The sequence below is a fragment of the Lithobates pipiens genome, unplaced genomic scaffold (genome assembly GCF_037356315.1).
Source record: "Lithobates pipiens isolate NorthernLeopardFrog02 unplaced genomic scaffold, aLitPip1_a1.2 Scaffold_10, whole genome shotgun sequence".
In the NCBI taxonomy this organism is placed as follows: Eukaryota; Metazoa; Chordata; class Amphibia; order Anura; family Ranidae; genus Lithobates; species Lithobates pipiens.
In genome coordinates, this window is record NW_027507686.1 from 4707393 (window position 1) to 4719780 (window position 12388).

The following is a 12388-nucleotide window of genomic DNA, read 5'->3' on the forward strand; positions in this document are numbered from 1 at the left end:
CACAGCACACTCCTCTGCACTTTACTTTCACTTTTGAAGCCGACGGAGCTTCTCACAGTGATGGGGATCGGCTCATGATCCCGCAGCACACCAGGCGGGCCGTTCAAAACCGGACCGCGGGCCGCGATTGGCCCGCGGGCCGGACTTTGGACATGCCTGCCCTAGGGAATAAAATAGCGGTTGTTGCAATTTTATGTCACACGGCATTTGCGCAGAGGTCTTTCAAATGCAATTTTTTTGGGGGAGAAAATACACTAAATGATTAAAAAAAAAAAAAAAAAAACTAAAACCGTAAAGTTAGCCCGTTTTTTTTTCGTCCAAAAGTTTTGACTACCTGTTTTTATTTCATAAGCCGCGTACACACGGGCGGACTGTCTGGCCAACTAAGTCCGTTAGACAATCCGACGGACAGTCCGTCCTACTTTTGAATGAACGGACTTGACCACACACGATGAACAGACAGTCCGTTGAAAGCTTGCGCGATGACGTGTACAGCACGTATGACGGGACTAGAAATAGGACGTCCAATACACTGCAATGCAACCTTCCGCCGTGTAAATCCTTTCTGAGCATGCGCCATTCTTAGTCCGTCCAACTAGCCTACTCACGAGCGGACTGTCCGCTGAAACCAAAGTTGGACGGACAATATTACGGAAATTCCGAAAGACTTAGTCCGCCAGACTGTCCGCTGAAAAAGTCAGCTGAAGCCCACACACGAGCGGACTGTCCGCTGAAATGTGTTTCAGCGGACTAAGTTGGACAGACAGTCCGCCCGTGTGTACGCGGCTTTAGGCTGCTTTCACACTGGAGCGGGCAGGCGTTGATGGTAAGATGCTGCAAGTTTTAGCGGCGCTTTACCATCATTTTAGCGGTGCTATTCGGCTGCTAGTGGGGCGCATATAATCCAGCTAGCGGCCGAAGAAGAGGTTAAATGCACCCGTGAAGCACCGCTGCCAAATCGCATTGCATGCACTTCGGCAGTGGTGCCCATTAATATCAATGGGCAGGAGTGGTGGAGGAGCGGTTTACACCACTCCAAAAGTGCTGCTTGCAGGACTTTTTTTTTTTTAACATCCTGCCAGCGCATCGCCTCCGTGTGAAAGCGCTCTGTCTTTCACACAGACTGAAGGGGAGCAGTTTTTTTTTTAGGCACTTTTACAGGCGCTATTTTTAGCCCAAAAGTGCCTTAAAAAACGCCCCCAGTGGGAAAGGTGTCTGTTAGGTTTTATGAGATGAAGGGGGATAAAAAAATACAAATAAAAATCGGCCTAACATATCGGCCGCCATGATTTCTAAATATATCGGCATCGGCCAGAGAAAAACCCATATCGGTCGACCTCTAAACTTGACTGGCCTGACCTCAACCCGATAGAACACCTTTGGAATGAATTAGAGCGCAGACTGCGAGCCAGGCCTTCTCGTCCAACATAATTTGGGGTCGTGGCCTGGTCGGAGTCCAGGCTGAGGTTGCCACTCCATTCATCGCAGTGCGCCTGACCTCTTAAATGCTCTTCTGGAAGAACGGTCGAACATTCCCATAGACACATCTCCTAAACCTTGTGGACGGCCTTCACAGAAGAGTTAAAGCTGCAAAAGGTGGACCAACGCCATATTGAACCCTACGGACTGGGATGCCATTAAAGTTCATGTGTGTGTGTGTGTAAAGACGGGCGTCTCAATACTTTTGCTAATATAGTGTATGTTGAAGTGAAGTGACTGTCATGTGTAGACGCTCCTTTCCTTGGGGGTTGTAAAGGTCAATGTCATGTGAAGGCCTCTGGCATGGAGTTGGCACAATATGGCGGAGGGTTCGGCCTCAGCAGGAGCGAAAGTATTCTAGCAAGGCCAGGATTTCGTGTTTTTGGTGCCAACATCAGCCAATTGTAATGCCCCTCTTACAAACTGGCCACCTCTGGTGTCGATGCTTCAAGATGCCGCCCTGGAACAAGCATGAAGAGCAGGGATCTGCCCACTTTTCTCAAGCCATTGACCTACAAAGCCCCGAAGCCATTTTTACGGGAAGCGAGTCTTTTTGTGTTCCCCTTTTCCCCCAGCACCTTGGATTTTATCGCTATTGCTCTTTAGAGATTCTCTAATTTCTCACAACAACTGTCATTGTATAAAATTAATTTAAATCACATGTGCTGCTTTTCCACCCCCGTTGAGGGATTGATTTTCCTTTTGCGCCCCTTGCTGCGTGCAGCACAAATGAAAATTACTTTTTCCCAGGAGGCCGTCAACAAATGCGGCTTCACATGGCTTCTGCCGTGGCTGGGGGGACACAAACACAATAATATAAGTAGTTATGCCGGCATAATAGATTTTTCGAATGTAGCAAAATGTTTTCTGGGCTCGTACAGTAGTTTTGTATCGGAGCGTTCCATTCCTGCCCCCCTTTGTATGTCTGCCCCCCTGCAAAGCCCCAGTGAAGGTGTCGTTCTCCTGCGGCTAGACACCACAATTATTGGTTTATTCTTCATTATGGAGGAGACGCTGGGAAAAAAACGAGACGTGGGAGATGGTTTGCCGCTCGTGGAAATTGGAGTGCTTGTTCTTTGAAGCTCAGGCATGAGATTTCGACAGCGGAGAACGGTACCTGAGGGACATTTTAGTTGTATGTAATTTGGTGGTGACGTGTCTCCCGACGTTCTGAGAAGGGAACGAGGGACACGTTTTACCATTAAGTATGTAGGTGCCCCTAAACCAAGGGGTCTTCAAACTACAGCCCTCCAGTTGTTCAGGAAATACAATTCCCATTGTGCCTAGTCATGTCTGTGAATGTCAGATTTTTACAATGCCTCATGGGGGATGTGTTGTGCCGCAACAGCTGGGGGGGGGGGCGTAGTTTGAAGATCCCTGCCTTAAACGCTCAGGATGAAAAATACGACCTTTCAGTCCAACATGGAATCCTAAACATCTTGATTTTGTTTGTACCACCCACAGAAGTGCTTTTACAGAACTTCCAGTGTTAAGGTACGAGCTGTGTATGTATACTATGGCCATGGGTACTACCTCCTCCTCCTCTTTGGGGACACCCATTCCTACTCCATTCAGGGCCCTCAATTTTGATTGGACTCTGGGCAAACATTTTCTTGGGCCCCCCTACATGCAATTTCGCTCTCCACATACTTTGAGACATACAATAAATAGCAGCTAGACTCAAAATCAGTTTACTGAATGAGATCAGGCAACCATTGCGATTGGTTGCCAGAGGTTACAGTGTATCAATACTGCTCACTGACTGGCTGCTAGAGGTTACAGCACACGTTATAGGTCACTGTTTATTTTCTAGAGGTTACAGCACATGACTTCTGCTTATTTGGTTGCTAGAGATTACTGTACATCAATACTGCTCACTGATTGGTTGCTAGAGGTTACTGGACATCTATACCACTCACTGATTATTTGCTAGAGGTTACTAGCATCTATACCACTCTCACTAACTGGGTGCTAGAGGTTGCTGCACATTATTACTGCTCACTGATTGGTTCCTAAAGGTTACTGCACATTATTACTGCTCACTGCTTGGTTCCTAGAGGTTACTGCATATCCTTACCGCTCAATGATTGGTTGCTAGAGGTTACAGCACATCATCTCCTCACTGCCTGCACACCATGGACTGGGGAGGTGAGGGGGGCCATCAATAGATAGAAAACTCCTAGAAGGACTCCTGGGATCAGTGGCAGTGCTGGGGGTGGGGGGGGGGGGGGGGGGTTGGGATCAGTGGCAAGGGGGTGGGATTAGTTAGGAGGCAGTAAACTGTGGCAAATTCTGAATCATGTAGAGCAAAGCTGGGCAGCATTAGTAACAGAATTTCACACTGAGATATCGGGATACAGCACGGGCCTAAAACGTCAAGGAATAAGGGAATTTAAACCAGGATAGTTGGCAAGTATGAGGCAGCTGCTTTGGGCCCCACAATAATGATGGGGCCCAGAGCAGCTGCCCCTTTTGCCCTGCCTTAAAAACAGTCCTGACTCCACTTCTTACTCTTATTTGCCACTAGCTCTTCCTACTCCACCTACTCTCCATTTTGGCACCAGCCCTTCCTTCTTCATTTTATTCTTTTTTCTCTACTTCAGTGCCAACCCTGCCTCTTTCACTTCTTCCTCTTCCTTCTCAACCCCTGCCACCCATTGTCTTCCTCCACTTCGGATCCAGCCCTTCCATGTCCACTTCTTTCTCTTCCTCTTCTTCAGTGCCAGTCCTTTCTCCACATCAGTACCCACCCTTCCTCCTCTACTTCTTCCTCCACTGCTGCTACCCATTTACCCCCTTCAAATTTGACACCAGCCCTTCAACCTACACTTCGTACCCTTCCTCCACTTCAATGCCAGCCCTTTTTCCTCCACTTCCTCTTCCTCTCTACTTCTGTGCTAACCCTTCCTCCTCCAATTTTCCTTCTTCCTCCCCACATCAGTGCCAGTCCTTCCTTCCTTCTCCACTTCTTCCTCTTCATCCTCTTCCGCTGAGACTTTCCTCTTCTTCAAATTTAGCACCAGCCCTTCTATTTCCATGTCTTCCACTTTGATGCTAGCCCTTCCTCCCCCACTTCCTCATCCGCTCCACTTCTGCTCCAACCCTTCCTCCTCCACTTTTTCTTCTCTCTCCACATCGGCACCAACCGTTCCTCCTACACTTATTCCTCTTCCTCCACTTCTGCTATTCATTTCTCTTCTTCAGATTTGACACCAGCCCTTTCTCATTCACTACTTACTCTTCCTTCTTCACTTCTTACTCTTCCTCCACTACGATGCCAGCCCTTCCTCCTCCATGTCTTACTCTTCCTCCAGTTCAATGCCAGCTCTTCCTCCTCCGCCTCCTCTTCTTCTCCATTTCTGCTCCAACTGTTCCACCTCCTTTTTTTTCTTCTACCTCTCAACATCAGCACCCTTCCTTCCTTCCTCCACATCTTCCTCTTTCTTCGCTTCTGCTTCAAACTTGGCACCAGCCCTTCCTCCTCCACTTCTTAATCTTCCTCCACTTCAATGCCAGTGCTTTCTCTTCCTCATCCTTTGCACTTCTGCACCAACCCTTCCTCCTCCACTTTTCCTTCCTCTCCACATTGGCATCAACCTCTCCCACTTTTTTATCTTCCACCACTTCTGCCACCCATTCCTATTTTTCCCCTTTGGCATCAGCCCTTCCTCCTCCACTTCCTACTCTTCCTCCTCTACAGCACCAGCTTCTACTCCTCCACTTCCTACTCTTCCTTCTCTTCAGTGCCAGCCCTTCCTCCTCCACTTCCTACTCTTCCTCCTCTACAGCACCAGCTTCTACTCCTCCACTTCCTACTCTTCCTTCTATTCAGTGCCAGCCCTTCCTCCTCTACGGCACCGGCCCCTCCTCCTCTTCCTTCTCTTCAGTACCAGGTCTTCCTCCTCCATTTCTATTTCCTCTGCACTTCTGCACCAGCACTTTCTCGCCCACTTCTTCCTCCCACTGCACTTTGGCATTTGTCCTTCCTTCTCCACTCCTTCCTCTTCCTCCACTTCAGCTCCAACCCTTCCTCCTCCACTTCAGTGCCAGCCCTTCCCTCCCACTACAACTCCCACGATTCAGTGTGCCTGCATACTCCAATGTGCATGCATGTCCATTATCAGTTATTCCTGCTTATATGCCTGCGCCTGTTTGTATATTATGTCCCAGGCAGTGGCGGAACAAAAGTGGCACTTGCGACCGGGCCCTGGCATTCCGGAACTGTGGGGGGGAGGGGGGGTGTAAGATGGCAGGAAGGGGGCCGCTGCAGAACATGTGAAAAGGTCCTGCTTCCAGACTATAGGACTACGTTCACAATGCTGCGACCTCAACGTCATGCGACTTGCTTGCGTCTTGTTTGCGTTTTCCTTGCAACTTCCTTGCAACTTTTGTAATTTAGCATTGCACTCTATGACACTCAAATAGTTGTAGAAAAGTAGTGCAGAAAACAAACGCTAGATACACATAAAAACAGATTCAAATGGAAGCAAACTTGCGGCCGGCTGTAGTACGAACACCTGTGCTTGCAAACAGTGGGACATAGCGTGTGGAGATGTCAGTATGTCGCTCCTCCCAATGCGTTTCGTCACAGATTTGACACCGTCATGGGTCACCTATGCCCCATGGCGAGGTCAAATCTGTGACGAAGCGCGTTTTGTGCACATCTAACTTTTTTTTTATACCAATAAATACCCTACGGGTTTTATCCATCTAATTTTTCTTTCTTTGAGCTTATTTGCACCTAATTTGTTTTTGCAACATTAACGGTTACCAGTGGAGGTTTTGCGTGTGGATACAGATGTGGCCTGGGGGATCCCTTCATAGATGTGATGACGTTTCCAGATACCAACTGAGGAAAAGGCCGTGGCTGGGTGTAAGCTACAGGCATTAATTATCCTACGCCTGTTAAGCGCGCGCTTCACACGGTGGTGGGATTTGTCCAGCAAAGTCACTTCGTTTGTGGATTTCTTCACGTATTCATTCACTGAGTATTTTTTATATTTTAGTTCAGAGCGCAACATTTATTGTTTTATAGTGCATAAAAACCAGTCAGCTTTTTTTTTTTGTCAAAGCTTAAGGCCCCTTTCACACTGGGGCGGTCTTCAGGCGCTACAGTGCTAAAAATAGCACCTGTGTAGCGCCTGAAAAAACCGGCCCCTTCCACACTGGAGCGGTGCGCTAGCAGGACGGTAAAAAAAAAAGTCCTGCTAGCCACATCTTTGGAGCGGTGAAAGGAGCGGTGTATTCACCGCTCCTAAACCGCTTCTACCCATTGAAGTCAATGGGACAGCGCGGCTATACCGCCGGCAAAGCGCCGCTGCAGCGACGCTTTGCGGGCGGTTTTAACCCTTTTTCGGCTGCCAGCGGGGGTTAAAACCACCCCGCTAGCGGCCACAGACCGCCGCTAAAACGACGGTAAAGCGCAGCTAAAAATAACAGCGCTTTACCGCCGATGGCCGCCCCGCCCCAGTGTGAAAGGGGCCTAACTGAACAAGCTAACGTTAGAAGCTGATTGGCTCCCATGCACACATGCACCAGATTTTGCCCTCTCCAGTTTTAGTAAATCAACCTCTATAAGTCGCATGGTAAGTCTCAGCAGTGTGAACCGGAGCTAATAAAGGGCCTCGTGCTGGAAGTAAAGGGCCCCAGGCCAGGAGAGAAGGGCTCCAGGAAAAGCCCCGGGACTGATGGAAAAGACCAAAGGGGGGGGGGGGGGGGGGCCTTCGTTCTTGCATTGAGGGCCCTGATGAGGCTGTTTTATATCTCAATGCATTTCAAGGCATTATTTTGGGTGGAGTTGGCCTTGATTGTCCTCTTACTTTTCAGGTCTAACGTTCCACAATTTCTCTCAATGATGTCTAATGGTGGAAATTTCCTGCAAAGTATACAGTGCCGCTCATTATAGATATTTCATCAAGGTATACGTAGATTTTTTTTTTTTCTGAATATTTCCTCCTCCTAAGATTGAAAGGTCTCGGGGGATTTTAAAGCAGTTTAGCATCACTTTTGTCAATTTATCACTAAGCTACTTTGCTTGGCACTGAGGAATAACGCTTTGCATTTATAAGAAGGAACGCTGGGATAAAAGTGAAGAGATTGGTGCCAGCGATGCGTTTCAAATCCATAAGAATTTTATTTTTTGGCTTTAATTTTCTCTGCAGAGTTTTTTTTTTTTTTTTTTATTAACCAGCCGCTTCCCAGCAGGCCTATTTCTGCCTCGGCCATTATTCTCTCTAACCTGCGGGATATTTAAAGAAAAAGAAGGACAGCTGTGCAGACAAACAAAGTTTCTGCATCTGGCGGTTTAATAAACACAGCTGCCGAATTCTAGTGTAAAAGGCTTAGCTGGCTTTTCCACCAATGTTCTCTAGAGGCTGCTTTTTTGGCACCTGACAATCCCCGGGGTCTTTCCCAGCATCTACCACTAGGGGAAGCTCTAACTCCTGATTTCCTATTCTCCAATAAAACAGACTATTGCGTACGTACACTGGACATTTTTGACTGCTCAGTAGCATGGCAATAAAGGTAGATGTAATGTAAATGCAACCACTAAAATCTCATGCAGTGGTAATGTGATTTCCAAAGTCTTTTTCCATATTTGTAAATCTGCAGCTCATACTTGGTGGTCCCACCATGAAGGTCCTTATTTAGGAATGTGTTATTTTGAGGGTGTCCAACGTTTTGTCCATGTGTAGCGGATGACCTTTTTGGACAAAATGTCACACGCATGTAAATTTAGTTTTTGCCTCAGAACAATAAAGGTTCTGAGGGTTGATTATGTAGGTGGGCCTTAACACCAGTCTGGCCGCGCTGTGTTTGAAGGTTCTGCCTGGTCATGTGAGCGGTGAGGTGCACATGACAGGCCAGAACCAGGTCTGGTTGGATGTTTGGATATCGGCCTTCTCAGAGCCAATCAGTGGGAGTGCCGGGGCCCACCGAGGAGTCTGGGAAGGGGGTACTTAAGCGGTGTGGGTCACATGGTTGGAGGAGAGGTGTTCGTGAGACCCCTGTGGTCTGTTCTGGTTACAGGACCGGGGTAGCCGCCTGAGGGGTCCCGGTGACGGGGTGTTCAACATCGGCACAGTGGCTTTATTTTATGGGCACAGTGGCTACACATGATGGGCACAGTGGGTGCATATGATAGGCACAGGGGCTGTATTTGATGGGCACAGGGGCTGTATTTGATGGGCACAGGGGCTGTATTTGATGGGCACAGTGGCTGCATATGATGGGCACAGGAGCTGTATTTGATGGGCACAGTGTCTGTATATGATGGGCACAGTGGCTGTATATGATGGGCACAGGGGCTGCACATGATGGGCACAGTGCCTTTATTTGATGGGCACAGTGGCTGCATATGATGGGCACAGTGGCTGCATTTCATGGGCACAGTGGGTGCATATGATGGCCACAGTGGCTGCATTTGCTGGACACAGTGGCTACGTTTGATGGCACAGTGGCTGCGTTTGATAGCACAGTGGCTGCGTTTGATGGCACAGTGGCTGCGTTTGATGGCACAGTGGCTGCGTTTGATGGCACAGTGGCTGCCTTTGATGAGGACAGTGGCTGCCTTTGATGAGGACAGTGGCTGCCTTTGATGAGGACAGTGGCTGCCTTTGATGAGGACAGTGGCTGCCTTTGATGAGGACAGTGGCTGCCTTTGATGAGGACAGTGGCTGCCATTGATGGGCACATTGGCTGCAATTGATGGGCACATTGGCTGCAATTGATGGGCACATTGGCTGCAATTGATGGGCACATTGGCTGCGTTTGATGGGCACACTGGCTGCGTTTGATGGGCACACTGGCTGCGTTTGATGGGCACACTGGCTGCAATTGATGGGCACATTGGCTGCAATTGATGGGCACATTGGCTGCAATTGATGGGCACAGGGGCTGCACATGATGGGCACAGTGCCTTTATTTGATGGGCACAGTGGCTGCATATGATGGGCACAGTGGCTGTATTTCATGGGCACAGTGGGTGCATATGATGGCCACAGTGGCTGCATTTGCTGGACACAGTGGCTGCGTTTGCTGGACACAGTGGCTGCGTTTGATGGCACAGTGGCTGCGTTTGATGGCACAGTGGCTGCGTTTGATGGCACAGTGGCTGCCTTTGATGGCACAGTGGCTGCCTTTGATGGCACAGTGGCTGCCTTTGATGGCACAGTGGCTGCCTTTGATGGCGACAGTGGCTGCCTTTGATGAGGACAGTGGCTGCCTTTGATGAGGACAGTGGCTGCAATTGATGGGCACAGTGGCTGCAATTGATGGGCACATTGGCTGCAATTGATGGGCACATTGGCTGCAATTGATGGGCACATTGGCTGCAATTGATGGCACATTGGCTGCGTTTGATGGGCACACTGGCTGCGTTTGATGGGCACACTGGCTGCGTTTGATGGGCACACTGGCTGCGTTTGATGGGCACACTGGCTGCAATTGATGGGCACATTGGCTGCAATTGATGGGCACAGGGGCTGCACATGATGGGCACAGTGCCTTTATTTGATGGGCACAGTGGCTGCATATGATGGGCACAGTGGCTGTATTTCATGGGCACAGTGGGTGCATATGATGGCCACAGTGGCTGCATTTGCTGGACACAGTGGCTGCCTTTGATGGCACAGTGGCTGCGTTTGATGGCACAGTGGCTGCGTTTGATGGCACAGTGGCTGCGTTTGATGTCACAGTGGCTGCCTTTGATGGCACAGTGGCTGCCTTTGATGGCGACAGTGGCTGCCTTTGATGGCGACAGTGGCTGCCTTTGATGAGGACAGTGGCTGCCTTTGATGAGGACAGTGGCTGCCTTTGATGAGGACAGTGGCTGCCTTTGATGAGGACAGTGGCTGCCTTTGATGAGGACAGTGGCTGCCTTTGATGAGGACAGTGGCTGCCTTTGATGAGGACAGTGGCTGCCTTTGATGAGGACAGTGGCTGCCTTTGATGAGGACAGTGGCTGCCTTTGATGAGGACAGTGGCTGCCTTTGATGAGGACAGTGGCTGCAATTGATGAGGACAGTGGCTGCAATTGATGGGCACATTGGCTGCAATTGATGGGCACATTGGCTGCAATTGATGGGCACATTGGCTGCAATTGATGGCACATTGGCTGCGTTTGATGGGCACACTGGCTGCAATTGATGGGCACACTGGCTGCAATTGATGGGCACATTGGCTGCAATTGATGGGCACACTGGCTGCAATTGATGGGCACACTGGCTGCAATTGATGGGCACAGTGGCTGCGTTTGATGGGCACAGTGGCTGCGTTTGATGGGCACAGTGGCTGCGTTTGATGGGCACAGTGGCTGCGTTTGATGGCACAGTGGCTGCGTTTGATGGCACAGTGGCTGCGTTTGATGGCACAGTGGCTGCGTTTGATGGCACAGTGGCTGCGTTTGATGGGCACACTGGCTGCTTTTGATGAGTACAGTGGCTGATGGGCACATTGGCTGCAATTGATGGCACATTGGCTGCAATTGATGGCACATTGGCTGCAATTGATGGCACACTGGCTGCAATTGATGGCACACTGGCTGCGTTTGATGGGCACACTGGCTGCGTTTGATGGGCACACTGGCTGCAATTGATGGGCACATTGGCTGCAATTGATGGGCACAGGGGCTGCACATGATGGGCACAGTGCCTTTATTTGATGGGCACAGTGGCTGCATATGATGGGCACAGTGGCTGTATTTCATGGGCACAGTGGGTGCATATGATGGACACAGTGGCTGCGTTTGATGGCACAGTGGCTGCGTTTGATGGCACAGTGGCTGCGTTTGATGGCACAGTGGCTGCGTTTGATGGGCACACTGGCTGCAATTGATGGGCACACTGGCTGCAATTGATGGGCACAGTGGCTGCGTTTGATGGGCACAGTGGCTGCATTTGATGGGCACAGTGGCTGCGTTTGATGGGCACAGTGGCTGCGTTTGATGGGCACAGTGGCTGCGTTTGATGGGCACAGTGGCTGCGTTTGATGGCACAGTGGCTGCGTTTGATGGCACAGTGGCTGCGTTTGATGGGCACAGTGGCTGCGTTTGATGGGCACAGTGGCTGCGTTTGATGGGCACAGTGGCTGCGTTTGATGGGCACAGTGGCTGCGTTTGATGGGCACAGTGGCTGCGTTTGATGGGCACAGTGGCTGCGTTTGATGGGCACAGTGGCTGCTTTTGATGGCACACTGGCTGCTTTTGATGAGTACAGTGGCTGATGGGCACAGTGGCTGAATTTGATAGGCACAGTGAGGCTGAAAATTATGTGTTTTTCTTTAAAAGTATCTTTCAGAATTTTTCAGTTTGTTTGCGCCGCCTCTCAAAATTTGGAGCACCAGCCTCCACTGGTCCAAGCGTTGTCTTAGTTTCCCAACAACTTAAAAAACCCCTCTGCTGCCCCTTTCTTGTTTTTTCACCATCTTTTGAATCTCTATTTCAGAGCCTGTTGAGGAATTTGGTGGCCGCTATCAGTTGCGGTGCACGAGAGATTGTCAGTGATGGAAATTAGAGAGAATAAGACAAAATGGGAGGTTAGCATCTGTGTGTTTTCGGCTCGGCAAATGGAGCCGCGGTAATGGATATTGGTTGATTCTCCGTCTGCTGTCTCTCCGATATAACTTTATTGGAAGTATGAGACTGGAGCCGAAGTGTAAAGATATCACAGGAATACAGACTTCATTCAATTTTCTCACCGACGCCTCGCAGAATGACTTTGAAATGAGAAAGTAGTGGAATCTGGCGGCCCAGAAGAATGGGGACAATAAGGAGGGTTTTTTTTTTTTCTTCTCTTTTAATTATGCATCTTTTGTATATTCATAGATGTACTTTGAAAGCATTCAGAAGCAATAGACTGCTGAGATGGGGACACACTGGTGTAATTAAGGCTGGAACACAATGAATTCTACA